Source organism: Zonotrichia albicollis, chromosome 3 (genome assembly GCF_047830755.1).
Source record: "Zonotrichia albicollis isolate bZonAlb1 chromosome 3, bZonAlb1.hap1, whole genome shotgun sequence".
In the NCBI taxonomy this organism is placed as follows: Eukaryota; Metazoa; Chordata; class Aves; order Passeriformes; family Passerellidae; genus Zonotrichia; species Zonotrichia albicollis.
This window is the reverse complement of record NC_133821.1, coordinates 83,371,796-83,387,979: the sequence shown is the minus strand read 5'-3', so window position 1 is coordinate 83,387,979 and position 16,184 is coordinate 83,371,796. Positions and strand designations below refer to the sequence as shown.

General features: G+C 38.9%; 1 long non-coding RNA gene across 1 annotated transcript; it reads right to left on the bottom strand.

Annotated features, from left to right (window-relative positions):
• Positions 1–372: 372 nt before the first annotated feature.
• On the bottom strand, positions 373–13,292 carry LOC141728701 (uncharacterized). Its single transcript, XR_012579849.1, has 4 exons — positions 12,825–13,292; positions 2,880–2,980; positions 2,086–2,162; positions 373–1,066 (listed from the first exon to the last, which is right to left on the bottom strand). It is a non-coding gene; the product is annotated as an uncharacterized LOC141728701 (long non-coding RNA).
• Between the last annotated feature and the right edge of the window lie 2,892 nt (positions 13,293–16,184).

Below are 16,184 nucleotides of genomic sequence, written 5' to 3'. Positions count from 1 at the left end.
AGCGTAAGAGAAAAAACAATTCAAATATATAGACATGTTCCATCATAAACTGCAGTAGACAAACATGTTGCCAATCCTTCCACAATATTTAGTATTTTTCTACTTTTCTCATGAGACTTAGCATCAATATGGGGAAGCATGTGAGAATTTTGCCTTTCATATTTTGCCAAATGTGTTAAGCCTTAATCCTGCCACATAAAGCTAAAAACAAATGAAGCAATGCACATATGGGCTTTGTACATTTTATATTTTCTTCTTTAAAACTCACCACATACCTACAGAGTCTGGACTTCTGGTATTATGTATTTGTTGAAACAATGACATTTCAGACAGAAAGAAAACTTCTCCACAGTTTTATTTCTACAGGTCACAAATAAGCCATTAGAAAAACAGATGAGTGGTAGGATGTTGTATTTTTCTTCTTCACATAGGGAAATTTTCATCAAAGATTACAAACATGATAATTTAGGCCATCTTGGTCATCTTTTTAATGTGATCATGAGGAACGCGGAAGAATGGGAACAACGGCCACATAGAAAATCTGAGGCAAAGCCAAATGATTCAGCTGCAGTGGGGAAGTGTGAAGGAGGAAAAGAACCCTTTATATTTTCCTCTTCCTCCTAATCACCACCCTGACCCAGTGCTTGCACAAGCCATGGCTCAGGTGGAGCAGCAGTGCTGAGCTGATGCAGCTGTGCATACCAGGGACGGCTGCTTTGGCTCATCTCCTCTCTGCTTCTTTGCTGCTCTGCAGACACCAGATGTGTTTGTGTCTCCACGGGAGGAGGGTAATCACCAGCAGCTGCCTCAAGCACAAGGAGACAGAGATTTGTTTATTGGTGCCAGTCCATAGGCGTTAGGATAACTTGTTGGATGTATTATTTTCTTCTGCCGAAGCAAAGCTGCCAGAGTGGAGAGTAAACTTAACATTTCTATAATGAGCAACAGAGTTTTTGAAGCAGAAGCCTGCATGCTGTGTGTCACACAGTCTCAAGGAGCAAATGCTTTCTTCCAGACTGTGTCAAGAATAATGCACCTCAGCTGATAGAGTCCCTGCTTGATACTCCTATGAAAAAAACCGAAATAGATCTCAGCAGCAAAATTTGATCAATTTGCACCCTGATTGTCATGCAGGAGCACAGGTGAAAGGTGCAGTTTGACTAAATTTTTTAACTAGTCCTGCTTTCCCTAATTTACCTTCTTAATAGTTGAACTTAATCATCTAGCAGGATGTTTCCAATCTTACTGATTTTAAAATTCAGTTCATTTCAGAGATGCTTTCACTGTAATTCTCTGACCTATTGTTTGCATGAAGTAATTTTTTTGTCTTAGTTAAGTGGAGAGACGGTTTCTGCTAATTTACTTTAGAAACCTTTCCAACATACTGAATAAATTTTATTTTCAAGGCTCCATGTTATTTTCAGATATTCCTAGTCAAAAGAAATATGGGACACAGGAACTTAGGTAGAAATCCAGCTGGCTTAGTCTGCAACCACAGATTCAGTGGGAGAGCTGGTGAGATTCTTTTGCTCTATCACTTAGGCTCTTTTGAAGAACATATGCAAATGTATAATCTGAGTCTATGTCTAAATATCTCATTTTAAAGAAGGATTTTTTACTGGGGCAATTTTTTTATTCTTATTGTTATCATTATTACTTTGATCCGTTGGAGGAAACAGCTGAAGAGTAAGATCGGAGAAACTTTAAGATAAGATGAGAAATAAGGTCTTCTTTTAGCCTTTGACCAAGAGCAAGTTTTAAAGCCAGTTCATAATTGCACTGGCACCCAGTGGAGAATCTTCCATATGTCAATACCAATGAGCGATTGTCAATATCTCTGATCAGCAACATTTTGCATCATTTGTAACTTGTATACTGAGTCTAAAGGGAGACCTTTAAGTAAATCATTACACCACATTGTAAATGCAGGGACCAGTTTCTCTTAAAACGCTTTAGTAACACTTCATTAGTTATATTGAACCTGCAGACTGAAATTCCACTTGCCTATATTCATCACCCACTACGACCAGTTGTCTATATATTGTCTAAGACACCACTATATCAAACCAAATAGGCAAATTATACCCCATAGATCTCAGCAGAGGGATAGGGAGCCAAGCTCCTGCTGGTGTCAGCAGTTCAGACACAGGTGAATGTGGCATCTGACAGAAAGAAAAACAAAGGAAGGCGCGTTAGCAAATACCTTGACTATTAAAGGTACCCACTATGTCTTTTCCAGCATTTCCCACAGGCTGATTCAAAATCTCCTTCGTTTGCTATTCACAGTTACTCACCAAGGAGTTCTCTCTCTGCACCTAAAAGCATTGGGTTATTTGTGATCTGAGTGCTTTGTTCAGATGGTGAGAGGAGATCACATGCTCTCTATTTTTGTTTTCTTTGATGAGAATCAAGTTACTGATCTGATACTCAGGGTCATGGTATCATGTTTTCTTCTGCTGAAGATACTTGTAAAGCACTTAAAATACAGATGAGCAAACTGACAGATTTTACTGTGGAGAGAAAAATAGCCTCTAAAAAGTCATTGAAAGGATTCTTTGCTTATAGAAAATTATTTTGACAAACATTTGCACAGAAGTTAGACCTCCTGTAGATTTCTGTGTCCACTTCCCTTTCTTTCCTGCAGACAGCCATGCAAAATTGATCTTTTTGTGCCAAAAACCTTGCAAAAGAAGACACCAGAACAGTGTTACAATTTTCTACCACAACCTGCAGGATTCCCAGAAGCAATTTTGTGTTGGTTAGAAGTGGTTTCTAAGTAGACCCAGCCCCTTTTCCTCTGTGCTTGAGTATTCCTGCATGGTAAGCCAGTTGTCTCCCTCCAGATCTCCACACATCTGGGAATCACCAGGGGACCTTACCTGGACTTTGTCACTGTGTCCCAAGAGAACATCACAACATCAATGTCTCCTCAGGCCTGGACCCTTCCATCTCAAACTAGGCACCGGGAAAGGATTCTATTCTGAAAATACAGAAAAAAATAAAATCATAGAAATATTTAGCTTGGAAAGGATCTTTAATATAATTGAGTCCAACCATTAGCCTAGCATTGCTAAGGCCACCATTGAAACAGAGAATCACAGATCAACTTGGATTTGAAGGGATCTTAAAGACCACCTAGTTCCAGCCCCACTGCCATGGACAAGATTGCTCAAAACCCCATCCATGCTTGGGGTATGGCATTCACAGCTTCTCAGCACAAGCTTGTCCATCACCTCACCATCCTCACAATAAAGAATTTCTTCCTAATATCTATTCTAAACATATCCTCTTTCTGATTGAAGCCATTCCCTAAACACCATAGGAAACATTGTTTAAATACTTGCCAGGATGGTGACTCCACCACTGCCCTGGGCAGCCTGTTACAATACTTGACAACACCTTCAGTGATGAAATTTTCCTAACACCCAATCTAAACATAAAATAGAAATGCAGCAGAACTCTAACCAGATACAGTGCTTCAGCCACAAGAAACATCTTCCAGGATCAAAGTCTAATTATCTCAAATGACAGAACACATTATCATTTTTATTACACCCACATTATGTATTATTCTTCATACAGTAGTATGAGTAGAGCTTTCAAACCACTTTTCTTTTAATCTCCAGTCATTTCTCTTCATCATCACACTGGCCTGTGTTTTCCTAATACCTACACCAACATTAGTCACAACTGGCAGAAGCCCATAGAAAGCTTTAGAGAACATTATTTTTTGCCCTCTGTGCATACATTAGTGTTGCCCTTTAAAGACACAGCCCTTTGTCCTTTTAATGAAGAATAAAACTCATTTCCAAGCATCCCAATAAGATTAGCTCAAATAATAGAAATCCAATTAGCTCAGGCAGTTTGAAGTCTCACTTAGGCTCCCAGGTGGTATCGTCCATCATTAAATATACTGCTTCAAAATACTTTCAAAAACCTGTGTAGTATCCAGAGACAAAGATGACTCTAAGCATGCATGTAGCATCCAGCCCTTAAAATCAAAAGCATTTGAAGGAGGATGGAGAGAGGAAGAATAGCCACACTTAGCACACTTTGCCTCACAGCTGGGGACAACCTCAGTATGCTCAGGTCGCCTCCGCCACCTTAACATAAGAATTTGATCCTGCCTTCACTCAGATAGGAGTACTGAGGCAGAAAATTTTGCATTTGTCAGTGAACTACAGGACTCTTTCATCCTTCAGGTCTTGCTGTCCCCTTGCCACCCTCAGTGCCTTTCCTTCCTTTACTTCTTAATGCAGGGCTTCTACTGAGATGAGCTATAATTACCCAGACAGCAGCCCCTATCCTGCTATGGCCTTCAGGCATCTTTCCTGGCTACCACCACTATCTCCTTTAGTTCCCACTGCTAACTTCTCTCTAAAAACTGTTTTCTGTAGCTAGTTTTAAATATTACTTACTTCCTTCATGCTCTAAATGCTCAAAAACTACTGTTCTTGCCTCCAGCTTCTGACTTTATTTTCCTTTACACTTTGTATCCTCTTGGGGAACTCACTGGTTCAAAAAATCATGAATTTCAATTTACCATATTTTTAAGCTTTCTTTTAAACCCACTCACCTTACTAAAAAAAGCTTAAGTATTAGACCATGTTATCACTCACTTGTGAGAGAGGATTGAGGGAAGAATTAGTTGAACTGGAAGTCAGGCTCTTAATACATGTCAAAAAAGCTCAAACTTTTCCTGTCTCACAGCCTTAGGCAAAAGGAGATTTAAAGAGGGCACAGAAAGCACCAACCTGTTTTGTCTTGCATCTCTCTTGTTCAGATTGGCTGTGCAGTCTGAAAACATTTTCAGTCCCAGAGAACACTCAAAACCTGAGGAAACCTCTATAAAAATATTATTTTCCAGTGTTGATATTCCCATAATTTTCTAAGGCAATCAAATCTAAAGACAAATGGAAAAATCCTATCAGACCTTTAGCCCTCTAGCTTCCCACAGTTTAGCCTGACTTTAAATGGAAATACTTTATTCAACACAAAAAAGACAAGTTAAAAAGGTCTTAATAAAGTATATATGAACTAATTTCTCCAAATTGACTACTCTATTTTCACTCTAATTTGAAGAAGAAACTCTAACAGAGAGATGAAACATGGATTATTTCAAGAAAAGTCATTAAAAAACAAAAAACTTATCAGTATATATATATATATATATATATATATATATATATATATATATATATAGAATCTCTTTAAAAATCCTACAAACAATGATGTGTGATACAGCAAAACAAAAAGTGTACAAAACTACGAGACCATAGAGTTACACTTCCTTCCTTGGAGGTATAGAGAAGTAATGAAGAAAAAGTGTTCAGATCAGCTAGATTCAGATGGTTTGGATGATTAGACCTGTGGGGAACAAAAGTACCCCACAGGTACTTTGTGAAATAATTATTCTTGAACCAACAGAAGAATCTCTGGGATATCGGAAGAAATGGCTCAATTGTTCAGTTCAATGACAAATGTGGTATTTGAGAGAAATAGCTCAATTGTTCAGTGCAATGACAAAAATGTTATTTAGGGCTAATGGAGAAAAGAAAACCTTCAAAATCACAGCCAAAAAGAAAATCACAGGCAAAGGGAAAAAAAAAGTTAGATGTAATACTTGGTTTTATTACAAAAAAGAATCCAGAATAAAAATTAGAGGTCTAATTAAGCTGGTGCTGGTCAGCCCCAATCTGTACTCAGTTCTCATTGAAGAAGAAAATATTAATACCATAGTTTGAGATAATATGACAAATCAGAAAATTTGAAAGTCTGGCATCTTATAGCAAGTGATATTATGCATGATCATATGCATGCAGGACAGAATGCAGCACTAAAATGCCAATCAAAGTTGTTCATTTATATCAGAAAGAAAGTTGTCCTTTTCTTCTTTTCTGTCTCTAATGGGTCTATTCTCAGACAGATTCAAAAATAGAAAATAGCTTCTCAGGGTTAAATAAAGTGGTTTCCAATCAGATACAATTAAAAACCAAAGAAACAGATACCCCCTTGTAATTTAATATCTTCTTAATTCCATTTAATTTGCTATACATTGGCAATGAACCAGAAAGTCTTTAGCTAGTGTGTTGAAAAACATCTGATCTCTGCTGAAATCAAGGGGATGATGCCCTTTACCACTTCCACAGCAGAGCTGCCTCCCCTTCTCCCTGTGCTGTGGTGTTACTGGAGTCAGTGGTTGGAGGCAGGGACAACACACACATCCGGATTACATGTGACAGCAGCCTGGTTTATTGTCTGCACCCTCCTTGAATATGAGGGTTTGAATCTCCCTGTCCAGACTGGAGAGATTGGCTTGGCTTAAACACAGCCCAGCTCCTGTGCCAGTGAGAGGTCTGCAGCTTAGGGTGGAACAGGATTGGGTGAAGTCCCTGTGTGCATCCAAACCCATCCCATCATCACTCAGCCAGGGATTTTTTTATGGAACCCAGCTGGGTTTCTTATTTATAGCCAAATTAATTGCCCACTACAAGCCAGCTTGTACTGTAACACAGTGGTTGTGTACATGTGCCATAATCTTGTCAGACACAGCCTAGGGAGACTGTTTCCTGCTCCCTGCGTGGGTGACACGGTGGTTTTTGCTGCCTTGTTCCTGCTGCTTACACTTGCTGCGATCCTACTGCCCATGCCTTTTGCCCTGATGAAATTTACTTTGATTCAGTCATTTGTCTTTGGTCTCACAAACCAATCCATTGCAGAACATTTCCCTGTAAATTGATAAGGAACTCTCAAAGAACTCTGACTCTTAATCATCTTCATCATCATGGCTTTCGGCCGGCAGCTGCATGGCCTAAAATGCATTTGCAATTGCTTTATTGTTTATACTGAAATACACAGCCTTGCAAAAGTTGCTTTTTATTTATGAACCCTAATTCCTTGTGCTGAACACCTCAACATTATGCTGTGATTGCTTCCATTGCATGGCAAATAAATCTAGACTCTGCCACTTGTTTACTCTTGTACTCTTTCTTTATAACTTGGTGTACAGTATTTAATTAGATCATGGCTAGCTAATGCTATCATTTGGACAGCACAGCTTTAAAATGACCTTGAGATAAACACTGCCAATTTATTGTTACCACCTTGTTTTGGACTCTTTATCCACAATGTCACAAATCATTCACTCAGTCCTTAATTAGTTTATATATAATCATTCAAATGCATTCAAGTTAGCTATATTTTACAGTGGGTGATGGGATGATGTGGTTTCACCAGCCAGCTTTTTCCTCATTACACCAGACTCAGTAAATGATTGTCTGTGCACACATAAATATCCGATCAAATGATGCCAGGGACTAACACTCAGAAATACAGAGGTTTTATAGAAGCAGTAAAACTCCATTATGTGCCAAATATTACTTGTAGTTTTAGTTAGAGAAATGCTACTTTTTGAGACAAATGTCTGCATGAGAGGGTTGGGTGTAGGGACACACGATATCTTCACTCGTAATAGACAAGTTGTGCAGGCACAGGACACAGGGTGAGTTGACATGGGAGTTTCTGTAGTGCAGCTGGTGAAAACATGCTTTCTAATGCAGGCCCTGATTTGAGCATCAGGGCTTTTTGTGTCACTCGGTCCCCAGCTCCATGCACCCTGTGCATTCTACAGCAGAATCCCAGCACAGGAGGAAGGGAGCAATGCTAATACAGGAGGTTTCTGGGAAGGCAGAGGTCTGACCTTTCTCTTCACCTTCTGCAACTTCCAAAGGTCTGAGATTCTTTTGTATAGTAGGAGTTCATGTGACCTTATTTCCACAGCTATTTAATTTACTTCTAATTGAATACGATACTGCATGTGCCAGAAGCGTGCAACAGAAGTGTGCAATCTTTCTTAGATATGATTGACTTCGTTTCCCTGTCATGGCAGAATTCTTCACTAGGAATGCCGTACAACTAGAGCTCTGGTTACAGTTAATTTTTCATCTTGACGGTCAAGGAAAACTTTAAAAACTCAATCAAACTTAAACAAGATTTTCTGTTGCCTTACCAAATCAAAAGACCCTAAAGAAGTACTGAGGGAAGTTTTTTTCAGTAGCTATGAGTTTGTTTTTTTAAATTTTAATGTAATTTTGTGCCTCATTTATCACTTTTGATAAAGATACTAGTTTTCTATTAGGTTTTCATTCTGCTGGCATAAACTCAAATTTTCTTGCTATATCCACACCAGTGAAAAGAGCCTGTGTCCATTTTCTGATGCTATGTTTAAAGGGTGCAGAATGTTCCTTTAACACAGATGAATTTTTTAACCTGCCAAAATAAGGGTCCGCAAAGTCTGTATTGAGGATGGTCCCTGGTACAACTCCTGAAACATGATCAGCTGTTGTCAGAGGGAGTAGTGACCAAAAAAATCTCACAGACATCACCAGCAATTGACATGATCATGATGATCATGGGGCACTATCTCACCCCAGCCTTGTTTAATTTGCTCCTACGGAGAGAGACTCTGTAAATACTTCCTCCAAAGGTTATGTGATATGCATCTGTAAATAGACAAGCTGAAAAGACAAATGTTTCCCTGCTTAGCAACTATGAAGTACTCAGATTTATTCAGAAGAAAGTGTAAGAATTTGGTACATATATAACTCTCTAAAGCATTTTAAAAAAGCTCTTCCTAAGTAGTGTTCTCTACCTTCAATACTCTTCACTGTGGCCTAGAAGTGGATCCATTCTAAAACGTAACTCCAGATGCTACACAACAGAGGTAGGGAAGGATCTTCAATCTTGTTCTTAATTACTGTGGCTGAAATTGATTTGACCTGAACTCTCTCTGCTTTCAAGTAGAGCAGGATCCACAGGCAAGCTCCTTGCTTTTTGAACTAACATGCTGACTGACAAATAAGTAATTGTAAGGAGCCGATTTATTGCCCAGCCAGACACAGCTGGATGTAAAATATTAATTTTTAATGTAAAAAACAATTTCCATTTCTTTTACCCATAAAATCCAATAAATTAATCCAAGCACTTACAAATAATTGATATTTCACAATGGAGTTGTTTTTTTTTTTTTTTACCACTTACAAATGTACCCCTTTTTAAAACCAAATGCTTTAAAGAGAATATGGTTTTGAATTTCAAGGCTTCATAAATATCTCAGGACTGTGCTGACATCAAAATAAGCCATAAAAGAAAAAAACAAGAGTATTTTATGATGCCACTAGGACCCCAAAATATAGCCTTGTCCAAATTTTATTTTTATCTTATATAATACATGGTTCCTACTACAAATTACAAGCTGACATCCTTCCAATTCCTTATTGTATTGTTCTTTTTCACTTTCCAGTTCCCTTATTCTTCTGAAATTTTACCCTAGGAAGAATGATAAGGAAAGGATCCTGAATGCTCACCCGAGTAGCAGTAGACAGCCAAGCTTTTAAGCTTCAAGAACATTCTTCTTTACATGAAGAATGAAAAAAAAAATTAACTGCTAATTACAAGAAAAAAATGTCCATCTCAAAGGTTAATTCAGCTCTAGAATAGATTACTCAGGAAGTCTGTGCTTTCTTCATCATTGAAGACATTTAAAACCATCTGGAAGCACCTAAAGAAACATCTGTCTACAATTTTACTCCACTTGATTTTGATGAAGAAGTGGACCCGTGTCACTCCCACAGTTATGTTTATGACTCTAATACACAAATATTTAATCTGACTTCATTACCAGTTGACAGATGCCCAGATGACAATTTCCCTACTCAAATCTTTCAGGAGTTTCTTCTCCCCAAACACTAATGAACACCTTACTGTTTCTGTATCAGTAAACAAAACAGACTAAGAACAGTGTTCGGGGATACAGTGTGGCACAGCTCACCTTCAAATAGCTAAACCTCCCAACCCTGACCAGGAAGGAAGAGATTGCCCCCAAAGTGTATACTGGGAATGATTTTTCACTTGTGCTAACCACTCACCGAACCTAGGCAATGCTTGCTGGCATGCTACGAGACACCAGTTTGTTCCATGCCAGGGATTTTTGAATCATAGAATCACTAAGGTCAGGAAAGACATTAACCCAGCACTGCCACTTTCACCACTAAACCATGTCCCCAGGTTTCCATCCACACAATATTTGAACACTTCCAGGGATGGTGATTCTGCCACTTCCCTGGGCAGCCTGTTCCAATGCCTGACCATCCTCTCAGCGCTTTCAATTTGTTCCCAGTTTAGCACATGGGTGATCATATACAAGCTCTCAGGTTTTTGCTTTGTTCTGTTTAACTTCCCTGTAAAAATATAGCCCTTGATTTGCTTTTCCTGCATAGAAATGGAAGCAGAGCTTCAGCAGAGAGATAAGAGTACAAAAACTTGCAACCTTACTCCATTGCAAATAGACACACAAGGCTCAACAGGAGTAAGGCAGGGAAGATTTTGTGTGGAGGTCATGGACCCTACCTATATGTCTATATACCAGCACAGCAGCAATGTGAAACAGGAATATCTGATTTTCCTCGTGTAAAAGACTTGTAAGTTTCTAGTGCAGGCTTTCAGAACTGCATATTATTGCCCTTTTAATCATTAGCACTTTGAAAAAAACAGAAAGCAACTGATTTTTTAGAAGCTTGAAAATATTGGCTCACCTTGAATCATAAAATCCTATTACCTTTGACCATGATTTCACTTCTACTTTGAGAAAAGTTCAGACACTGGAGCAAAAGTTTGCTTTTGTTGGACTGAAAGGATATAACATAAGTAGCAGATAAATACTCCTTTTAATGATATTCTGCTATTCTGTGATCTTAATTTTCTGATGATGATTTGTGGTACAGCAGTCAATGAAGATTGCTGATAAGTGCAATCCCTTTCTGTTTGTACACAGATGTAGGATGCCATAGCCCACAGAATTCATCTTACCTTGTCCTGCAGGACAGACAAGGACTTGTTATCAAGCATTCCTATTTTCACATGAGCAAAACAGGTTATTTTCCAAGATCAAAGAGGGAGTCCACGATGAACTAGGAGCAAAGTGCAAATCTTTTGAGCCTCAGCTCAGTGCCTTCACAAAAGACCTTTTCCCCATAGAGAGAAAACTGACAAAACCTTTAAGAATATTACTAGCACATCTGAAATCTCTTTAGCCCTGACTTCATTACTCCTCTATAAGTCCCTGCAATCTTTCGGACTGATAGTGTCGAGGGAATCTGTGGAGCAAAGACTGTATTAATGGTTATAGAAACATGCTCAATTTTTCATTTACTTCTCTGCACCTCACACCACTGCTGGGGGTAGTATAGAATCTTAATTGATTTAAACCATCCCAGTTCCATTAATTTATGAGGTACTATGTCCCACTGAGGATCTATCTGCCACATCTTAGGTCAAAGCACTGATCCTTGTTTGGTTGCTCTTGGTACCACTGATGATCAGATGAGTGGTAATAATAATAATACACCATCATCTGTTGATTCCATAAGAATTTCTTCATTTTCTTCATTAAATCTTTGCTGAACAGTGCCGTGTGAATATCAAGTGGGTAAGCAAGGAATTGTATCTAGAGGCATTCAAGAGTAGAAACGATGCAGTGGCGGTCTAGCTGTTATTAGCAAAGTGATCAGGATTCAGAGTGTTGTGAGAATTCTTTTGCCATGTCAGCCATCAAAGAGAGACACCAGAGAGATAAAAGTCACAGAGTGTTAAACCCTGCCTGTCGCCTTCGGCATGTTTTTGTTTAGTTCAATTCATCTCAACATTTGATTTTTAATAGTTCACTTCTGTTGTTATGAGTGAAAAATAAAAAGGACTATTAAAAAACAAGTTGTGTGCAGGCAAAACACTGTTTCTGGCACTTCACACCACCCAGAACACAATGTTATCTGCCAATTTGACTTGCTTTTATTTCATGTCCAATTACAAAAAAAAACAGTATGAGAGAGAGAGAAGCCCAACTTTCCCTATTCTATTTTGTTTTTTTTTTTTTTTTCTTGTGTTTAAAAAATACAAGCCAAGTTAACAGCATAGGCAAAAGCAGCCCCTGCAACCCTAAGGAGCAGAAAGCTATTTTTAACTTCCTTGAGGAAAATTGCATAAATACTATCCACTGCAGCAAAACAGGAATTTAATAAACCCCAATATCATGACTGGAAACAAAGCTATTTAATTTAAAGTCTAGGCTGTGGCCTTGAATTTAACAGAGAGAGGTGACATCAAGGAATAGGTAGAAAAAGTAAATAGATATAAAAACAATGTCTTTCCTGCTTTTGCTTTCCCTAAGGTGTTTTCCAGCCAACAGCATTTCCCTCACCCCATCAGCCTGGATGGCAGCAGTGGCAGCAGCAGCAAGTGAAGGTTAAACTTGTATATTCATTAGAGACTCTTCTCAAAGGATATTTCTTACCCCTGAATGCACAGTTCTGTAACATTTAAAAACATCTACTGTTCTCTGCAAGTCCCATGTTTGCAGGCGATTGATTACTTTCTGTATCTATCATTTAATTTTATTTTTGGTGTGGTTTTTTGCCTATAAAATAATTTCTTCAGCTCTTAAATGAAAGTTAGTTGTTTTATCCCGCTATTCTATTTTGCATATGTCTCTTTAATTTCTTTGTTTTTTGGATAATAATAGTTCTGACTTTCTGAACCACATCAAAAACCACAGATGATCTTTTCTGTTTATTGATACTACAGTTAGCTTTCCTTGGGTTGATCCAACTCAATTAGGTCTACTACAGTGTCCCACCTCATTTATCTGTGTGGGGACCCTGAGTTGTAGCAAATCCTTGTGACAGAACTTGCTGCATTCAGAGAGAGGTGCACAAATTTTTCCATTTTAAGATTTCTATAATCTAACACAGATTAGATTTCTATAAGCTAACCTTCACAGCATCTTTGTTCCCTTGAGAGCCCCATAGTTTATTTTCTGCTCCAATAGCTTCCATCCTTCCAGTTAGTTGTCTATCAGTGGTGCTAATTTGTTTCATCTGAAAGCTCAGTGTTATCCTTCTGGTCTGTTCACCCCGGAGGAGACTGAGAGGAGACCTCGTCACAGTTTCAGCTGAAGGGGCAGAAATGGATCTCTTCTCTGTGGTGACAGGACCCAAGAGAATGTCCTGAAGCTGAGTCAAGGGAGGGTAAGGCTGGATATTTGGAAAAGGTTCTTCAGCCAGAGGAAGAACAACAGCTTCTTCTGCAGCAGCTCCCCAGGGCAGTGCTCACAGCACCAAGTCCAATGTTTGAGCGCTTGGTCAAAGCTCTCAGGCACAGGGTGTGACTCTTGGGGCATCCTGTGCAGGGCCAGGAGCTGGATTGGATGACCCTTGTGGGTCCCTTTCAACTTAGCATATTCTGTGATTTCTGAAAGATAACAAGAGCAGACAATCTTAGTGTAGACTTCTGTGTCAAGTGGGCTTGATGATACAGGTGCCTGGGCATGGGTAATGTCAAACTTGCCCATTTTTCTGTTGCCATTTTTCCTCAAGGGTCAAAAGGAATTATCAAATAATTTTTTTCATCTTATTTTATCCTATTTTCACCCCAAATTTTTGAACATCTCAAACTCAGTTCTTTTAGTCTAGCTAGGTCAAGAGGGGGGGCTCTGCATATATTCAACAATCTCTTTAGATACTTATTTAAATTCTTCATCTTATAGAAACATAGAATGCTTTGTGTTGAAAGGTCCTTTAAAGATATTCTAGTTCAACTTACCTGCAATATTCAGGGATATCTTCAACTGAAATAGGTTGCTTAAAGCTCCAATCAACTTCACCTTGAGTGTATCCAGGGGTGAGACATTAATCACCTATCTGGGCAGCCTGTGCCAGTGTTTCAGCACCTTCACTGTAAAAAACTTCTTCCTTACATCTACACTGAATCTACCTTCTTTTAGTTTAAAATCCTTACTCCTCGTTTTATTGCTACAGACCCTACTAAAAAGTCTGTCTCCACATCACTTTTAGGCCTCCTTTATGTACTCAAAGGCCACAATAAGGTCTTCCCTGTCAAATTTAAATTAGACATGTTAAATCGCCTGCAGTGCATTTTTCAACACTGACTTTAGGGAGCACCAAGGACAGTGTTCCTCTATGCCCAGTCTCTGGAAAACTAAGCTCAGGTGAGATGGACATGTTCTCTGACACTGTATTATGGATTCATCCTTTTTCAGAAAGAAGGATGCAATTTGTGGCCCTCACTGATCACAGAGAACTGGAATTTCTGTTAGCCAAGTGCTCATAACTGGGATGGGTAAAGGGCAGAGATTTTGACAGCATAACAAAAGAGCTTCTAATTTTCATCTATACTGGCAACCTACTATAGCGCACGTGCAACACAACACAGTTCCATGCAAGAAAACTTAGATCATGACAATTCTTGCTGAGAACACACAAGAGGTCAATAGTTTCAGCAAAGTACTGTACCACACTTGGGAGCAGTAATAGAGATTTCTAAGTATTATCATTTGGTATGTATTCAGCCCTTTTTGTAAAACTTCTTTCTTTTGAAATTCCCTGAAGTGGCTCAATACATTTTGATACATGTTCTCTTTGAATAGTCTGGTGCTTTTGCTGCCGCTGTAATAGATTATTTTTATCATCATCATCAACCACAACAATTACAACAAAGGCAAAGTAAAAGGTATTTATCTGGATTACCTTTCAAATTTATGAACAAACAATTTCTCAGTGAACCATTTCAGATATCCTCCAAACACTACAACCTTTTTCAAGTTCAGACTTCCAATTAAGATCATGCTAGGAATGCAATCAAGGATCTCAGCACTCAGAAGTTAATTATCTCCTCAGGCTAAGTCATAAACATACTTGTTTTGTTTTTGTCCACTTCATCTAATGATATAACGTATTTGCAAGATACAGATTTTTTCAGTTGTTATCAAGAGGGCCTATTGTGAGACTGTGGGAGCTTTTGTCACTGCTGAAATACAGCAAAAGCTAAACAGTTTTTGTGAAATAAGAGCACCGGGTACTCTCTGTCCAAAATTACCCACAGTCTGCCACACCAAATAAAGCTCCAAGATTGCTGCAGATCTTCTCTGCATGCTCAGCCAACTTACTCATCCCCAAAATTGGCTGGATTTGAGCCATGCATATACATTTCCTCTATACATGTGCTCTAAGAGGGATGATTTAGACTGACCTCGTGGAAAACTGAACAGAGCTGAAAATAAATAACTGAATAATCCTTTCTGTCCCTGATCAAATGGTTGTCTTATTCACAAGGGCCAAAAACCTCTCTGACTATCAAAAAGCAATGACGGTGTTTGAAACTTCCAAGTTAATCCAGCTCAAAGTTGGATTGACTGCCCCAGAGACTTCTAATTGCCAGATGGTTCTGCTAATGCCCACCTGGGAAAGCCTGTGATTTGTGTGGCTCACACAGATAATCTGATCTGCTGCCAAAAGGCAGTGCCTGAAAGAAATGTATCCACTGTCAACATTTCTAGGTTTCAGATGTGTTTGTGGACTGATAACAGCCATCACTTTCCAACTCCACTGTAATTCTTGAAATTCATTAGAGATAAACTGTTACAAATGAGTTGCATTTTCAGGAGAGATATTTAGCCTTGTTCTGCTTCCACTTCCCAAAAGCAGTGTTTTGTTATATCTGCATTTTCAGCTCAGTGCTGCTCAGAGGATGATCAGACCCACCCATCCTAGGTACTACAAAATTTCTACAAAAACCTTAAGCAGCATGAATTGAGGAACTCACCCATGGGAGAGAGACATAATTGAGGTGTACTCTCCAATCCAGTGAACAAATCTAGGTCCACAGATCAGACCAAAATTGCACTTCTCCTTCATTTGCAGTAAGTGTGAGACAAATGAACCCTGGTAAGATGACATCCACCCAGGAGAAAGTGAGCTCCATTCTTCCATCATACAGCATTAATAATTTGAGCTTTAGCTCCACTTCTGCAGACAGCCTATAAGCAGCAATGTGGACCAATCATGTGAGACAGCACACTCATGTGTTCTCTCTTATTGTTGTCTTGCAGACATATCAAAGAATCACAGAATCATGGAACAATTTGGGTTGGAAGGGACCTTTTAAATACCTTGCTCATTCCCCTTGCCACTGGCAAGGACATCTTTCACTAGATCAGGTTACTCAAAGCCCCATACAGCCTGACCCTGAACACCTCCAGGGCTGGGGCATTCACAACCAATATGCTGTTGGTTTTGAGGAGCAATGCCATAGCAAGTAACACATTTCAACAGTGA